General features: G+C 43.1%; 1 protein-coding gene and 1 long non-coding RNA gene across 4 annotated transcripts in view; one reads left to right on the forward strand and one right to left on the reverse strand.

Annotated features, from left to right (window-relative positions):
- The window catches only part of Hgd (homogentisate 1, 2-dioxygenase), a 52,285-nt gene that overhangs the window by 13,910 nt on the left and 21,932 nt on the right, over positions 1–16,443 (forward strand). The gene's annotated exons all lie outside the window — the stretch shown is intronic.
- Positions 1,120–3,980, reverse strand: Gm46559. Its single transcript, XR_001781964.2, has 3 exons — positions 2,394–3,980; positions 1,986–2,095; positions 1,120–1,496 (listed from the first exon to the last, which is right to left on the reverse strand). It is a non-coding gene; the product is annotated as a predicted gene, 46559 (long non-coding RNA).

The raw sequence follows: 16,443 nt of genomic DNA on the forward strand, positions 1-16,443 counted from the left end.
GTGTGTGTGAGAGAGAGAGAGAGAGAGAGAGAGAGAGAGAGAGAGAGAGAGAGAACAAGGAGAGCAAAGTGTATTCCTTTTTTGTTTTAACACCATGTAGATAGGCAGGGATGTGGTTCAGACATAGTTATGTGCTGTCAAACTACCTGTATGCACATAGGTTTTTGTTAACCTCCACTTATCACAGAATATAGACAACAGCTTCAATACTGACATCCTTTTTTTTATGTTTTTTTTTCCATTTTTTATTAGGTATTTAGCTCATTTACATTTCCAATGCTATACCAAAAGTCCCCCATAGCCACCCACCCCCCCCCTTTTTGGCCCTGGCGTTCCCCTGTACTGGGGCATATAAAGTTTGCGTGTCCAATGGGCCTCTCTTTCCAGTGATGGCCGACTAGGCCATCTTTTGATACATATGCAGCTAGAGTCAAGAGCTCCGGGGTACTGGTTAGTTCATAATATTGTTCCACCTATAGGGTTGCAGATCCCTTTAGCTCCTTGGGTACTTTCTCTAGCTCCTCCATTGGGAGCCCTGTGATCCATCCATTAGCTGACTGTGAGCATCCACTTCTGTGTTTGCTAGGCCCCGGCATAGTCTCACAAGAGACAGCTACATCTGGGTCCTTTCGATAAAATCTTGCTAGTGTATGCAATGGTGTCAGCGTTTGGATGCTGATTATGGGGTGGATCCCTGGATATGGCAGTCTCTACATGGTCCATCCTTTCATCTCAGCTCCAAACTTTGTCTCTGTAACTCCTTCCAAGGGTGTTTTGTTCCCACTTCTAAGGAGGGGCATAGTGTCCACACTTCAGTCTTCATTTTTCTTGAGTTTCATGTGTTTAGAAATTGTATCTTATATCTTGGGTATCCTAGGTTTTGGGCTAATATCCACTTATCAGTGAGTACATATTGTGTGAGTTCCTTTGTGAATGGGTTACCTCACTCAGGATGATGCCCTCCAGGTCCATCCATTTGGCTAGGAATTTCATAAATTCATTCTTTTTAATAGCTGAGTAGTACTCCATTGTGTAGATGTACCAGATTTTCTGTATCCATTCCTCTGTTGAGGGGCATCTGGGTTCTTTCCAGCTTCTGCCTATTATAAAAAAGGCTGCTATGAACATAGTGGAGCATGTGTCCTTCTTACCAGTTAAAGAGCGACTTCTGATGTCTGGTATAGGAATGAGAGAATTGCCTGTTAAGTCTCATGGTGACCTTAGTCACATTCTCTGCCGCCTCAGGAATGGAGGTCTGCATTCCTTCTTCAATGCTGGGGTGTCAGGCTTGTGGGACACCAACACACTGTTCAGGGGAGGTGAAACTCAGTCTAAGATAGGGGTCCCAGTCCATGTTTCTCCAGGTGAGAGACAGCAGGGGCTGGGACAGAGGCTGTGGTTCTCAAACTCCAAGGCACCCAGACACCACTGAGAATCGAGAAGAGTTGAGAACAGGGGCCCCTATTCTCCTGGACACCCAGATGCCCACTTGGAACCTGTGGAAGAGTTGGAAACAAGGCAGGGGGAGCTGCAGGGCTGAGATGAACCAGGGGTGGGGAATCAGGCTTAGCTCAGGGTGAGTGTCAAGAGAGACCTTCTGCCAGAGACTTAGGCAAGGCTAGGCATAATAAAGATCCCCCTGCCCCCACCCAGGTCCTTGATGAAGGAGATAGTCCTTGCTTGTCCGGGCTGTTTATTTATTCATGGCAGATGAGGATACATACCACTTACTCAAGTTGAACCAAAGATGAAATACCTTTTGCAGGAAGGGATGCCTAGGAAGGGAAGCTCATTGGCTGTACTTGGAGCTAGACACCTCATTAGCATGGAGAACTCTAGGCTCTATACTATATGACATGACCGGTTGCCGTGGTCCTCTTGGTGGGGTGTCATGGTCACGTGCTCAGGGACAGGATTCTGGTTAGGACTCCTGCTGTTCTCAATTTTGAGTTTTATCAGGGTTCTGAACTTAGCTACAAGCTTACCAGTTCTTCTATTTAGTGGCACTGTCCGCTGCCCCACACAGGTACATCCAATCAGCGTTGTTTAAACTCTCAGTTCGTAGCAATGATCCAATACTATAATGGACAGGACCCTTTAAAGGAAAGGCAGGAGTGTTTCCTTTGTGTCTGAGTTTAGGTACAGGCCTCTGCTCCCAGGTGTGAAATTCTACAGAGGAAAAACAGGCCTGGCTTTGCATCCCAAGCCCCATGACTTACCCTTGAGCCATAATGCCTCACTTAAAAAGGTGAACCTGGCCGGTTGGTTTGCGTAGAAAAGATTTGCGATGGTACCCCATTCTAATCAAAAGTGAGGTTTTGTAGTGGGACCAGAAATTACTAAGCCCATACCCCCTCCCCACCCCCAATTCTGCTGCGTGGGAAGTCCTCTACCTGCTGTCAAGGCAGAACTCCTGGTCTCCCATGAAGATGCTGTCAGCTGTCAGTCTAGGACCCCTGCGAGCATCAGGCACCAGATGTGTTTGGCACTAGGGTACCTGGCAGCCGGCAGAGAACCAGGATGATGCTTCGGTTTTGACCTGTGAGAGCAAGAGTAGGTGGCTTCCTTCTCCCTCCCTGGGAAGGACTCACCATTCACCTTCAGTCCAGGGGCCTGGGGTTCAGGAGCCAGGTATAAGACCCTACCCTTGTTCCCAACACCCCCATCTCCCAGGCTCATGATGGTGCTACCTAAGAAAGTCTCCCCCGAACCCTCTGCTAGCCCAGTCAGTGGTCAGGCTTGGAGGAGGATCCGACAGGAGGGTGTAACTGTGAGATAAAAATGTCTTGGTTGTACCTATTTGTGGTGTAACTTTGTATTTAAATAGCAAACAAAAAAGGAAATAAACTTGAAACTTATTTGTCATCTTAAGAATAAAGCAAAAAAATTAAAATAATTATTGCCAGGCAAAAATAAATACATAAACAAACAAACAAACAAACTGTGAGCTGTGACGAGCTGGAAAGGGTTCAGGAGACTGGGTGTAAACATGTTTACAAGGTGCCTGGCAGGTGACAGGAAAAACCATGACTCTGATATACCATCCTGATGCAGTCACTTACAGGCTATTGCAGTCCCTGACCCTTAACCTCGTGTGATTTTCTTTTTTCTAGTACTGAATATTGAACTTAAAGATTCCACATGTGCTAGGTACGGGATCTAACACTAAACTATCTTTCCAGCCCTCTTCTTATTTTCTATTTTGAGACAGTCTCACTAAGTTGCCTAGGGTGGCCTTGAACTTACTCTGTAGCCTGGGCATATCTTGAACTCGGGAACTCTCCGCAGCAGCATGAGGTGTAGCTAGAACTGGGGGCCTGTGCCACAAGGCAGGCTTTTTGTGAAGTTTAGTGGTCTAGCAAATGTCCTCCCTGCCCCGCTACTGTGTGTCTCCTTTCAGACAACTGGAGAAAAAGTCAGGCCCTGATCCAGCTCTCTAACCCAAACCCCTCAGATTAGGGCCCCGCGTAATTAAGGACTTTTGGCTTGCCCCTGCCTCATCCTTAAGAGAGACAGACTCGTGAAGCACACAGTTTAATTTAGACAGAGAGAGAGAGAGAGAGAGAGAGAGAGAGAGAGAGAGAGAGAGAGAGAGCACCCTGCCTTTACCTGATCCTCCTGACCTCACTCATGCTTCCCCCTTGTCTCTAGCATTTGAGAATTAACCCCCGCAGAACATCCTCACGTAATCAATTTCCCACTTATCTGACAAAGGGCCGCAAAAATCCTCGTTCATTCTCTGAGATCCTGTTTGACCTCTAAATGGGTGACATGGGCAAAGTGAAAGCATGACCAGCAAGAGACAGGGATCAGGAGAAAGGGAAGCAAGCTGATTAACTTTGGTGTGGAGGGAGGAGTCACGGCGGAACGATTACAAGCCAACAGGTTCCAGTGCTTAGAATTCGTCATCACAAGTTAGCAAAAACAGAACTGTGATGAGGAACTTCATTGCAGACAGAGATTCCTAGCAAGTAGATAACCTCTCCCAGGTAACTTCAGGGCACTAGATCAGGACAAACTCCACAGTCAGCACTCTCTCCACAGTTAACCTTTCCTTTGATGACACTGTGAATCATTGCTTGAGCAAGATGGCTTCCCGGACAGATAAGGGCATTTCAGCCCCTCTCTGTGAAAGGAAGAAGCAAGGTTGAGGCTAACCTTGATTCTCACTTTATCTGCCCAAGCGTCACTTCGGGGGTTTCTCTTCCTGAGCCCCTAGAGTTAAATTTCAGAATCTCCAGTTCTCTCCTCAAGTTGCTGGTCTGCTTAGCAACAAGACTCTATTTTCTCCAGGAAAATAGGAAGCATGGCACCTATGGGTTTTATAAATGCCAGTGTGGTGCTTATTATATGCCAGCGTGGGAGGATTGAGAGGGTATTTGGCCCACAGAGAGTTTTCCAATTCTTTATTCAGGTGGCACAGGAAATCCTCAATTATATTTCTGACAGTTTTCTCTAATAGAGCCAAATCTCCTATCACGCAAAGGAACAAAGCAGCTATGAAATGACCAAATATGAAGAAAATTAAGCACAAATGAAATTATCCCTGAAAATCTCTTTAATCACCTATAAAGTATAGGATATATTGTTCTGTGTATGCTACCCATAAGACGAAGTTCCTATGTAAACTAAATTGAAAACCACTGAGCTAGGCTAAATGAAGGTATGCACGGCATGTTTTCTGGGCAGCCTGGAGCAGTGTGTCTATGAAGATAGATCATAGTACATAAACTTGTGGTAAATGGGGTGGGCTGGGAGCTCCAGGGTCCTCACATGCGCACATTACACAGAAGCAGCTTCGTCATTCAAACTTCAGTGCATCATCATAATCGTGTGGGCATCAGTGGGGCCATTACTTTTTTTGTATGACTTTATTAGGGGCAGGGTAGGTTTTAAATCTGACCTTTAAGGAAAATACATAGTGCAACCTTCTGCAAGTATGAGGTATAAGGTACTTGGGAACCAACTCTTACTACCTGTCGTTGCCATGACTACGGTGCTGCACTTTACTTCGAGTGATTACATCCCTTCTTAAGGTTATTTTGAAATACAGGTCACGTGTCATAGAACCTGTGAAACCACAGCTGTAAAGACTAACAGATCTCTGCCATAAAATGTTTGCTGATCCATAACAGGTGATAGCCATAAAAACAAGAGACGAAGTTCCGGGACAAGTTCCCACAAACACCTGCAGCCTGCATAGGAGAGCTGAGGGTATTCCTAAATAAACATAGGGGAAGAAATGCATTTCTCACTGGCTATAGATGGGGAGGGGTCAACTATGACACCTAATGAGAATCTCTTGAGTCAGAAAGACAGTCTGTATGGAGAGCTGTGGTCGTGTTTGGATTGATTGAGGTTACAAAAATTGGTGTATAAAATAGGGTTTCCTGGTCATCACTGTGACTGGATTTAAGTCATGGTTTTTATTGGTTATTTTCTTGGTTCTGAATTAAATTCTCCTAGCTCTTACCACTTTTATTACCACTGTCATTAAATCTGGCACATATCAGAATTTTAAAATTAACCTTCTGTCAATAGAATTCTTCTAATTAGATCCTCCCTCCCTCCCTCCCTATCTCCGATCTTTGTCTGTCTGTCTGTCTGTCTATTTCTGTGTGTGTGTATGTTTCTCTCAGGAAGGTTTCAAACTCATGAACCTACTGCCCCTGCCTCTCAATGCTAAGCGTATAGGCAGGTGCTGCCACACCTGGCCTTGTCTTCCTTTACAAGTGTTTAAATACTGAAACCTCAACTGATGTAGGAATTAATAAAATAGAAAGTGGATTCCTCTTGCCCTAGTCAAGAGTCATGTGGGCTTCCGCTGCATATGCTAAGTCATGATTTCATAACTAGTTAGCATACATTTTACAAAGAACTTCTGGCTACTATGTTTAAAAGTTTGAGTCAATGGTGAGAAACCAGAACAGATGGGTTGGAATTTGATGGCCACTTCCTAGTAGACTCCCAACTCACTGACTCCCCACCCCCCTCTCTGACTCCCCACCCCCCTCTTGTTTTCCATTCTAACGTTGCTTTTCTTTCTCTTCTTTGTTTTGTTTGTTTGTTTTATGAGACAAGGTTTCTGTGTGTAGCCCTGGCTGTCTTGGAACTCACTCTGTAGTCCAGGCTGCCTTTGAACTCAGAGATCTGCCTGCCTCTGCCTCCCAAGTGCTGGGATTAAAGGCAGGCGCCACCATCACACCTGGCTTGACATTGTGGTTTTTTTCCTTCATGAACTTGTTTCCTTGTCCTTGCTTTGCCTTCCTGGAACACTTTGAATATGGCGGTGACCAAACAGCCTTCTCCTCTAGTGTCTTCTCTGCTCACACACTGGGAGAGATGTGCCCTAAAACTCCACAGTACCTTTGTGACACCGGAGTCATAGAAATAGCAGCTAACCATTGTCTTGACCTGTGTCACCCGCCATCTGTTCCCCTTGCCTGATATACACTCTGGCTATTCTTGTACATATCTAGCCTTTTGTCTTCATTTACTCCTTGACAAGTTAATATCTCTTTCCAATTTTGTGCTTCATTAATTAACCACAGCATTCATCACTTCCCCTTCATAACCTTTTCCAAATGTGTACTCCAGGCTCCCTTGAAGGAAGTCTGGGAACATTATATTTAGGTTTCTATCTGACAGCCCTTGCTGGCTGAAGCCTCTGTGATAGGTGTGTCTTTACCTGTCAAAGCCCAAGTATAATACTTCAGTAACTTCCCGCATTAAAGATCTTTGAGACTTTGAAGATTCAAGATGTATTTAATACTGCCTCTAATCTAACCCCAGTCCTACAGAGAGCATCATGGGATAGGCAGTCATGACAGTCATCTTGATACTTTGCAGAAGACCAGTCTTCACATTCTTTAATTTATAATTGATCCTACATCTCAGAATTAATGGGACCTCTTGGGTGTTTTTAAATTTAGCCTTTGGATGTTAGTTCAAGTCCATTGATATCTCATATAAGAAGTATGCCTAATTTTGTTTATTGTGTCTTTCCCCCTAACTTATGAAATCTCATAATTTCATGAGCAAATATAAATCCAATTCAAGTTTACAGATTCCTACTCACATTCTGAGCCAGCAGTTCCTTTTAGAACTTTCGGTATTTATTTTTCTTATTACCATCCCTAACTTTCAGTATTTATTTTTCCTATTACGATCCCTAACTTGATTGTCAGATGCTTGACACAGTTAAAACTTGGACTATGGGAATTACCACTTGTTTTTCAACTACTATGATTTGGGCCATGTGGGAATTATTTCCAAATTAATTAAAGGTCACATCATAGAATTCCTTCTGTCCCAGAACATGCAAATTATCAGAAATGCTGCCAAACAGTAAATCCTCCCAGAACCTTTGCTGTCCAACTTGTCCAAATCCCCAGATCTTGCCATATTGACAGTCTCTTTCCTCCAGGAATGCCTTAGGCCTTCCTCCTTCTTTTATCCAACTCTTTCTTTACAATCAGGTGCCATCATCTCTCCTACCCTCCTCCTCATCTTCACACAATGAACCTGAATCTCATTCATTCTAAACGTGTACCCTATCCCCAGACCTGACAGACATTTTAAGAAAGCAATTTACCCCTCACATCCAATTTGCCCCCTGTTAACTCCTTCATCCCATGTAAGTCGCCTGCCCTGTCTATAGTTTACCCTTGTACTCAGGAAGCTGAGAAAGCATGATTGTGAGTTTAAGTCCATTATGGGCAATATACCTAACAAAACAAACAAAAACAAAAAACAGAAAAAGAAAGGAAGGAAGGGAGAGAGAGGGGGGGAGAGAGAGAGAAAGAGAGAGAGGGAGGGAGCGGGAGAGAGAGAGACAGACAGACAGACAGAGAGAGAGGGAAAGAGAGACAGAGAGAGAGACAAAGAGAGAGGAGAGGGAGAGAGAGAGAGAGGGAGAGGGAGAGAGACAGAGAGAGAGAAGGAGAGGGAGAGAGAGACAGAGAGACAGAAAGAGAGAGAGGGAGAGGGAGAGAGAGACAGACAGACAGACAGAGACAGAGAGAGGGAGAGAGACAGAGAGAGACAGAGGGAGAGAGGGAGAGGGAGAGAGAGACAGAGAGAGAGAAAAATGATAAAGAAAAGAAATATTCTCCACCCATTTTTCCCATGTGTCCTTGAGTTGAAGACCAATTATATTTGCCCAGTTTGGGCTCAGGCAATCCTCTGCCTCAGTTTCTTAAGCAGATAGAACTATATCCCTATGTGAGGCCTTATCCCCCAAAATAGCATGTTTTTATTTAAAATTTTCATAAAAGCATCGATTCCGAATCAACCACATCCAATGCTTCAGGTTATCCCTTTCGCTGTATTCCTTGTACATATGCAAGAGGAGGTAATTCCTAAGACCCACGCAACTAGGTACCAAAAGTAGTAGAAAACCATGCCAATCCTTACCTGATCTCCTGAAAACATTAACAACTATCTAATACATGTCCTGAAGCATCACTCTGTGAACATCCTCTTCCTCAATTTTACCCAGCATCTAACTTTCTGAGCTGAGATCTTTTCTGTCCTTCTCTCAGCTGGCCCTAGATTTTTGCGTTATTTCCACTTGTTCTTGATCCAACGTTTCTACACTCTATCCCCTGCATCTAGGCAATGGCATTAGTCACATACCTTCCCATGGTGAGACTGAAGTTCAGGGATATCCAGTGAGAATATCCAAGTCAGGATTACTCTCCGTGGAGTATTGTTGAGCAGGGAAGCTGCGGATATTCATAATTTTAAAACATTGTTTATATCTACTGTAATTAGCTATGGTATAATAGTTTTATTTTTAGTCTTTTAAAACTGTATTTTGTGTCCTTTTCCATATCTTATACTTCTGTTGGTAGATATGTTTTTTTAAAAATAAAATTTACCTAGTGTATGTGTGTGCATGCACACAAGTGCTTGTGTGTGTGTGTGTGTGTGTGTGTGCGTGCATCTTCCCAACACTTCAAAGCATGAATGCTGATCTGCCTTTTTTGCTTCTGAACCTTTGTCCTTCCATGGGTACCATGACATTACAGTGACTCAAAACCCACAAAATCAATGTTTTCCAGGTCCTGAACTAAACTATCACCTCCTCATTGTGGTCATCTCCTGGAACTAGGAGGTTCCTCTTTCCCTGCCTTCCCTACCCACCTCTCTTCTTCTCTTTCCTTTCTCATTGTCTTCCCTTTCCTCTCTACAGTAGTTTGCTGAGGATGCTATAACAAAACCAAGGCAGATCATGTGGCATTCCTTTCTCAGAGCTCTGCTCTAGAGACTGAGGCGGGTTTCTTCTACTGTGCTTGCAGAGGTTAGCTTGTTCCTTGGTCTTCTCACTTCTGTTTTGTGCCTGTTCTTGTAAGAGCTCAAATCATATTCAATTACCAATCCCACCCCCACCCCCAAGACCTCACTGGAATTTATGTACTCTGTCAAGATTCTACCCAAGCTGGTCATGGTGGTACATGCTCACAATCCCAGCACTCAAGAGACAGAGACAGGAGGATGTTGAGTTTGAAGCCAGCTTCATGAGACTCTGCCTCATAAACAAACAAACAAACAAACAAAAGAAGTAAGTAAATGACAAACAAATAAACAAATGTGTCTAGCACTTTCTGGGGGACAAGGACCTATGAATGAGGGAGGGCAATCCAGACCATAATATTCTTCCTCATCCTTACCTTCCAAATATCAACCAGTCAATTGCTCCTTTGATGGATTCTCTTTGCCACACATACATAAGGAATGAAAAATGCCTGAGTCAGATGAACCAACAGGAAGAATTCCTTGAACAATGGAGGAATTTTCTAAGCTTGCTTTAAAAAAAAATTGAAGAATGAATCACACTTTAGGAAATCCTCTAGAAATTTCTTCTGAGATATCTCTGGTTTATTTCTCTCTTTTTTTCCCTAACCCTTTAATGCAGTTCCTGATGTTGTGGTGACTCCCCACCCCCAACCATAACATTTTTGTTGCTACTTCATAACTGCAACTTTGCTACTGTTATGAATCATAATTTAGCTATTTTCTCAAGACAAGGGTTTGCCAATGGGGTTACGACCCACAAGTTGGAACCACAGCTCTACCTCCTCCTATGTCTCCTGCTTAACACTGGGACCACAGGCAGTCCAAGAAAATGTGCTAAGTTGTTTTGCTTTGATATTTTATGCTTTCTTTTCTTTTCTTTTCTTTCTTTTTTTTTTTTTTTTTTTTTTTTTTTTTTTTTGGTTTTTCAAGACAGGGTTTCTCTGTGTAGCCCTGGCTGTCCCGGAACTCACTCTGTAGACCAGGCTGGCCTCAAACTCAGAAATCCGCCTGCCTCTGCCTCCCGAGTATTTTATGCTTTCTTGTCTTCCTGGAATTTTCTCTTTTTTTTTATAAACATCAATTTATCAAAATCTCACAAATAATTTAAAGCTGGTCTTAAAAAAAAAAAAACAATACTGTTTTCTTCCATTGAACTCTTGAGCATTTCTTAGGGTGTCTGAGAGGATCTTCTGTCTCCAGGGTCTCTCTCTGGTCTGCAGCACCTAGCACATCCCTATTTCCAAAAACCGCGAATATTTGTTGAATGTATTCCCTGGTAGCTCAGATCTCACCATCCTATAAATAGACAGGATTGCATTTCTCTAAATGCATCTGCTGGCAGTGGCCAGCACTGCAGTACACATTGCCTTGTGCAGCCCTTTTTTGGACAGCTTGCTTGATCTTTTATACAGTTCATCTCCATCAACTTACATTTCACTCCTTGGAAAGATATTGGAGCTGTCTGCAAACCGAGTGATTTCACTGCTTGTATCTCTCATTTCCATGTATATGGATGTCGAATGGGCCTTGCGCCAGGATGTATTCCTGAAGGAATGCTTCTGTTTACAGATCCCTCTCAAAGTCATTTCCACTATCTGTTTATTCTCCTACTTGGTGAAGCTTCACGCTTCGAGGTCTTCTGTAATGCGTTCCTTGAGTACAGAGAGTTATCACCTCCAAACCTAGCATAAAATCATGTTTGATAAATATTGTATGCGTGAATTAACTTCAGGGGATTGGGCAGGGATACCGAGACTGAAGGTCTTTAGCTAGGTTAGTGTTCTAGGCGTCAGACTGAGACACAGTGGCCCAGCACCAGAGGAGCAGAAAATAAGGGTCAACTTGAAAGATTATTAAATGGAAAAGACTTGGGTTTAGGACCAATGAGATAAGGAATACTTTGGAAAGCAAATCAAAACAGGGGCTGATAATAAAATGCTAAAGGTGTAACTTAAGAAGTAAAATATTAGTGCCATTTTTAATGGGCAAAATTGAACTTCTCTAAGCTATTCATGTTCTCATGGCTACAGAAGAAGCAAGACAAGAGGCAAGCACCAGCAGGATGGGGATGAGAGCTTAAAGGGTGGCGATGGAGGGTGTAAATATAATAAATATGTATGCAAATATCACAACAAACCCCATTTGTGTGTGCCAACCTAAAGGAAATAAAAAGACAATAATTATAAGCATTTCAGAGAGCTGTGAGAATTAAGTCACCCACTAACATTTATGGTAAACTGTGTTCTACAAGTTTATTCAAGATGCTAAATATCATATTCCACCTTTCCAGTGCTAAGAATTGAACCCAGAACCTCACACAAACTATTCAAATGTCCTACTATTGAGTAGCTCTCAAGTCACTTAGTCCATTTTCTATTACTGTAACAAAATCACAGAGATGAGGTAATTTATAAAGAATGGAAGATTACTTAATCTAAGTCTAGGGGCTGGGAAGCCTAAGCATGGTGAGAGTATATGGTGAGCTCTTTCTTGTTGCACCATAATGTGAAGGATATTTCATGGGAGACAGGCTATGTACACCTGGCTCTCTCCTCCTAATACCATCATGGAGCCCCCATTTGCATGACTTAATTTCCTCTTATTTACCTAAATCCTTACTTCATTGACATGTGAATCATGGGGTTAAGTTTCCCACACATGTGAACTTTTAAAGGACACACTTTCTTTGGTTTGGATAAGGACCGTATAAAATGAATTGGTTCCCAGAGAGGCACTGATACATAGTAGTGAACTTTTAGGCAGTGGGGTTTTTAAGTCAGTGGGAGGGGGTCTAGTCTCAAATCTGTCTTGATATTCCATCCATGGCAGTGGCCCAAAGCCTGGGGCTTCTCAGTCTTACACTAGAACCTCCAAAACTATGAGCCAAAAGAAACCTTTTCTCTTTGTAAGTTAAGTGACTCAGGGATTTCGTTACTGCATGGAAGGCTGACTAACACATTAAACCAGAACTCTGGGTACCAAACATAAAATTCTCAGCCTTGCATTCAGGAGCAAAGTCACATTGGGAATCTAAGTTCCCATTCACAGTGACTCTTTCTTTTTTTAAAGTCCCATGAAAGACTTAAGAAAGTCTAAGTATATTGTGTCTTGGATCCTCTTTAATGGCACTCTAGCCCCATTACTCCAAGGATCTCCAGTGGATCCATCAAAGCCTAATTCATCCCCACATAAACTATAGTTTCTTCTCTCCTGAGATTGCTTGATTGGCTGAAGACTTCTGTGATTCACTCTTTAGTTCATCCACTCCCCGCTTCCCTCCTTGGTTTAAGAGTCAACACTGCTGATCATCCTGAACCTGCTCCAACCAGAGCTGTGGCTGGCACTGGCTTAAGTAGTATTACCCACAAGTGACTTTAACATTCTTGGATGATGTTACCAACTTGTAATAATTTGTCCACCTCCAGCCAGCCAGTATGAAGAGTATGCAGGTCACCCAGAGTAGCTGAGTCCACAGCAGATTTGGATGTTGTCAATGAATCAAGGCATCTCAATGTTGAAAGATCTTCACAGCATCCAGGCAAATCTCAGCCTCCTAACTTTAGACATATTGAGGTTTTTTTTTTTTTCTTTCTGTTTCCTTTTTATCTCTGGGCATGAATTTCGAATCTCTTTCATTAAATGTTAACACGGATTCTCTGTCTCCCTCCTTTGGAAATGTTAAAGAATTTTTCATTTAAACATTGAACATCCTTAGAAACACTTTTCAAACTCTTTTACCACCTCACTTTTAGTGAATAAAAGTTTATTCTCCAATAGAATTTGCAAAAAATAAAAAGCAATTGGTTTACACATTGGAAATAACATTTGGACTTTTATAAGCAATGTTCTCCAGGCTTACAGTTATTCATCTCTTCAACCATTCAATAAATATGCACTGGTGCATACTATAGTCTAGATATTACATTAGACACTGCAATCTCTGTCATCGTGTCTCAAAGTCTTAATTAAATTCCAGATGGGAGGAGCTATTCAGTGATTGTATACAGTGTGAATAAAATAAATGGTTATGAAATTATAACACTATGTTACGCCATTGCTGAGCCACCTAAATAACAGGATCAGTACCTTCAAAGCTAGGAGACTGAGAGTCCAGGATTAAGGGGTGAAAAGGGAGATGTCTGATAATGGCTTTCTCTTGGATCTATATCTGGGTCATCTTCCCTCTTGTCCTCACACAACCTTTCCTCTGACTATTTGTTGGAAATGAGGTAATTTGTTTGATTTGTTGTCTTGGTACTCTGGTTTCAATTCTTTTTTCTTTCAAAAGACCTTTGTCTATATCCCAGGGCTGTAAAACCTTCAACCCTCCTGCCTCAGTCTCCCAAGTGCCTGAATTCTAACTCTTCTTAAGCTACCACTCCTAAAACACAAATTGTATTATTTAATTTAACCATATTTACCATTGAAATCTCCCAAGCAATTTCACTGGAAGTTAGGGCTTCAGTATAAGAGCTGGTGTGTGTGTTGGGGTGGGGGTGGTCAGTTCAAGAGGTTTTCTTCAGTCATAAAGTGTTCTTTCACTGTCAGATGCTCTTCTCTAAGAGCTCATGGGATTCCAGACCCCCACCCCTGCCCCTCCCCCAAGACCCCATTGTTACAATAAGAAAAGCAACCCAACAGGGGAAATGATTTACCCACAAAAGTCAAGTCTTCCAGTTTGCTCATGCATGGCCCTCTTGGCCTGGGCTTACCACAGTGACTTTTCTGCAGCAAATGTACTAGGCTTGTGCCAGGAAATGTTCGTGAATCCCCAAAAAGTCCACCAAGGAGCCTATAGGGTCTCTTTATTTATGCTCAAACTTGGGCCACATCACCATCTCTGATACTGCAGAACTGGAAGGAGCCCCCTGCCTAGTTTTAGGCAAGCATTTATAGAGGCAAGAAAGGGGTATCTAGCCTGGTACACATCTGACTGGGGGTAGGGGTCATTATGACCTTTAACATAATTGGCTGGTGCTGGGAGCCAAACCATGAACTTAACTTCTGTTTTCCTTCTCATTGGTGGTTGTTAGGAAGTGAAGTGTCAGGGGCAGGCTTGTGACCTAGAGGAGAATTTAGGGGGAATAAGATAGAAATAAGGTAGCCTGGAAATTGGTGCTAGGTTCCAGTTTGTTAGTTAACTCGAGTTCAACCTTAGGGAAGGTTCTGTAAGATGGAGTTTGAACCCAAAAGATTTGGTCTTTCAGGCTGAGCTTCTGGTCTCAGCAGGGCATATTCTGTACCACACTCTAATGGCAATGCCCGTCTGCCCCCTTCACATTCACCAAAACATCACATCAGAGCTCCTTGACCAAAATCTCTTGCCTGAGGATCCAAAGTTGAAATCCTCTTATGGATTCAGGGCTTATCAGAACAATTTCAGCATCTTCATCATTCCTTTTGAGATAGGCACTTTACATTCTGAACATGAACTCTGTGCGATCCAGTGCCATCTGACCCAACAGAGACATTATTCTTCTCCCTGTATCATCTGTCATTTGAAGGCAATCCTTTTTACACTGGTGAAGAAAGGCTCCCTAGGGCCATTGCTTCACCTGGAATGCAGGCCCCATTGATGGCAGTTTTCCTACGTCAGCATGTGGCCGTATTTTCACCCACCACCTCAACCTCTCTCTCCTTGTGGCTTGAGAGTTGGAGTGAACAGCAGACCTTGACAACGCACCAGGCCTCTGGTTCAGTTTTTCCCTCTCACAGAAGAGCCTTTTATCTCTGAGGCAGGGCTTCACTGCTACGCACAACTGATATCTAATCTTTAGGCAGATTGCACCGGTGTCCTAGAGCAACAGCTAGGTAGCCAGTAGTAATTCACTTGCAACTATGCTGTCTCCCTGCCCCAATGTGCGCTCTTCCCCCACTTCTCTTCTTTCCTCCCTTTCCCTCTGTGTGAGAGTATGTGTGTGTGAGAGAGAAAGAGACACACAGAGAAAGGAAGACTTCCTTCCTTAATATCTCCTTGCCCTTTTTTCCTCTTAGATTTACTAACTCTTAAGCCTGTATTATTTAAAAACCAATGCTATCTGGAAGTTGGCATTTCAACCCCCATGTCTAGCTTGAGATGCCACAATTTGGTTTGGCTGCGTGGTTCATTGCTTGATTGACTGCATAGAATTTTCTAAGCATGACGCTTGCTTGGTTCAGCAACACAGTAGTCACTGAATCTCTGAGTGCTGAAGTGTTTAGAAAATGCTGATGTCTAGGTCCCATTTCCAGAGGTTCTGATTTAATTTGGTCTTGGTTTCAAAGGCCATCCAGTTGATTCTCATGGGTATCCAGGGTTGAGAATCTCTGGTTAGCCCTGAATGGTTGCCAAGGCAACAATTGATCTGATACTTAAATATCTTCCTCTGGGAAATCTACAATGATGACTCTTTTTCAGGTGATTTTTCTCCACTGTTATGGCGGCGGGGACAGTAGGCAGTGGTTAGTAATAGACCATGGCCACCCCTTGAAGCTGCAGCAGTACCTGGGTGGGGATGTAGCTCTATGGTAGAGCATGTGTTGTGCATGCAGAGTTCTGAGTTTGGTTGCCAGCACACATACTATCCTACTACATGCTCAGTGCTGAGCTATGACCCTTCCTGCTGTCAAGTGAATTTTCTGCTAGGTCTTTAGTTCTCAGCAGGATATTGACTTAAAGAAATAGAGGAATGTTTTGACAATGGGGCAGGGGTGGATAGCTACAGCATGAAGGAATATAACAGGTATCTTGTGGGCAGGAGCCAGGGGGCAGTGCTAAGCATCTCTCTATGCATGATCCTTACAACAAAGAATTACCCAGCACAAACTGTCCCATATGTATGTCAAGGGTTGGAAACCATTTCCAGACCCTTGCCCCTTGTGACCCAAGAGGTATCAACATGAATAGAATCAGTCCTGAAGTATTTGCTGCACTCTGAAGCTCAATTTCAGTGGTCCTTTTAAAGCACACATTTTGCATCATTTTGTAGTGGTCTCAGAATGTCATCATCATCTTTGTCTTTAGGAAATGATGGGAGCTGGCTGACTGTGACACACCCAGCAGCACCCTTCCCATTTGTTCTTCTTTTCCTGTCTGGCTGCCTTCTCAAAACACAGAATGAGCAGAGTCCAGCACCTGGATGGAGCGTCTGCCCATTCAACCTT

The sequence above is a fragment of the Mus musculus genome, chromosome 16 (genome assembly GCF_000001635.26).
Source record: "Mus musculus strain C57BL/6J chromosome 16, GRCm38.p6 C57BL/6J".
NCBI lineage: Eukaryota > Metazoa > Chordata > Mammalia > Rodentia > Muridae > Mus > Mus musculus.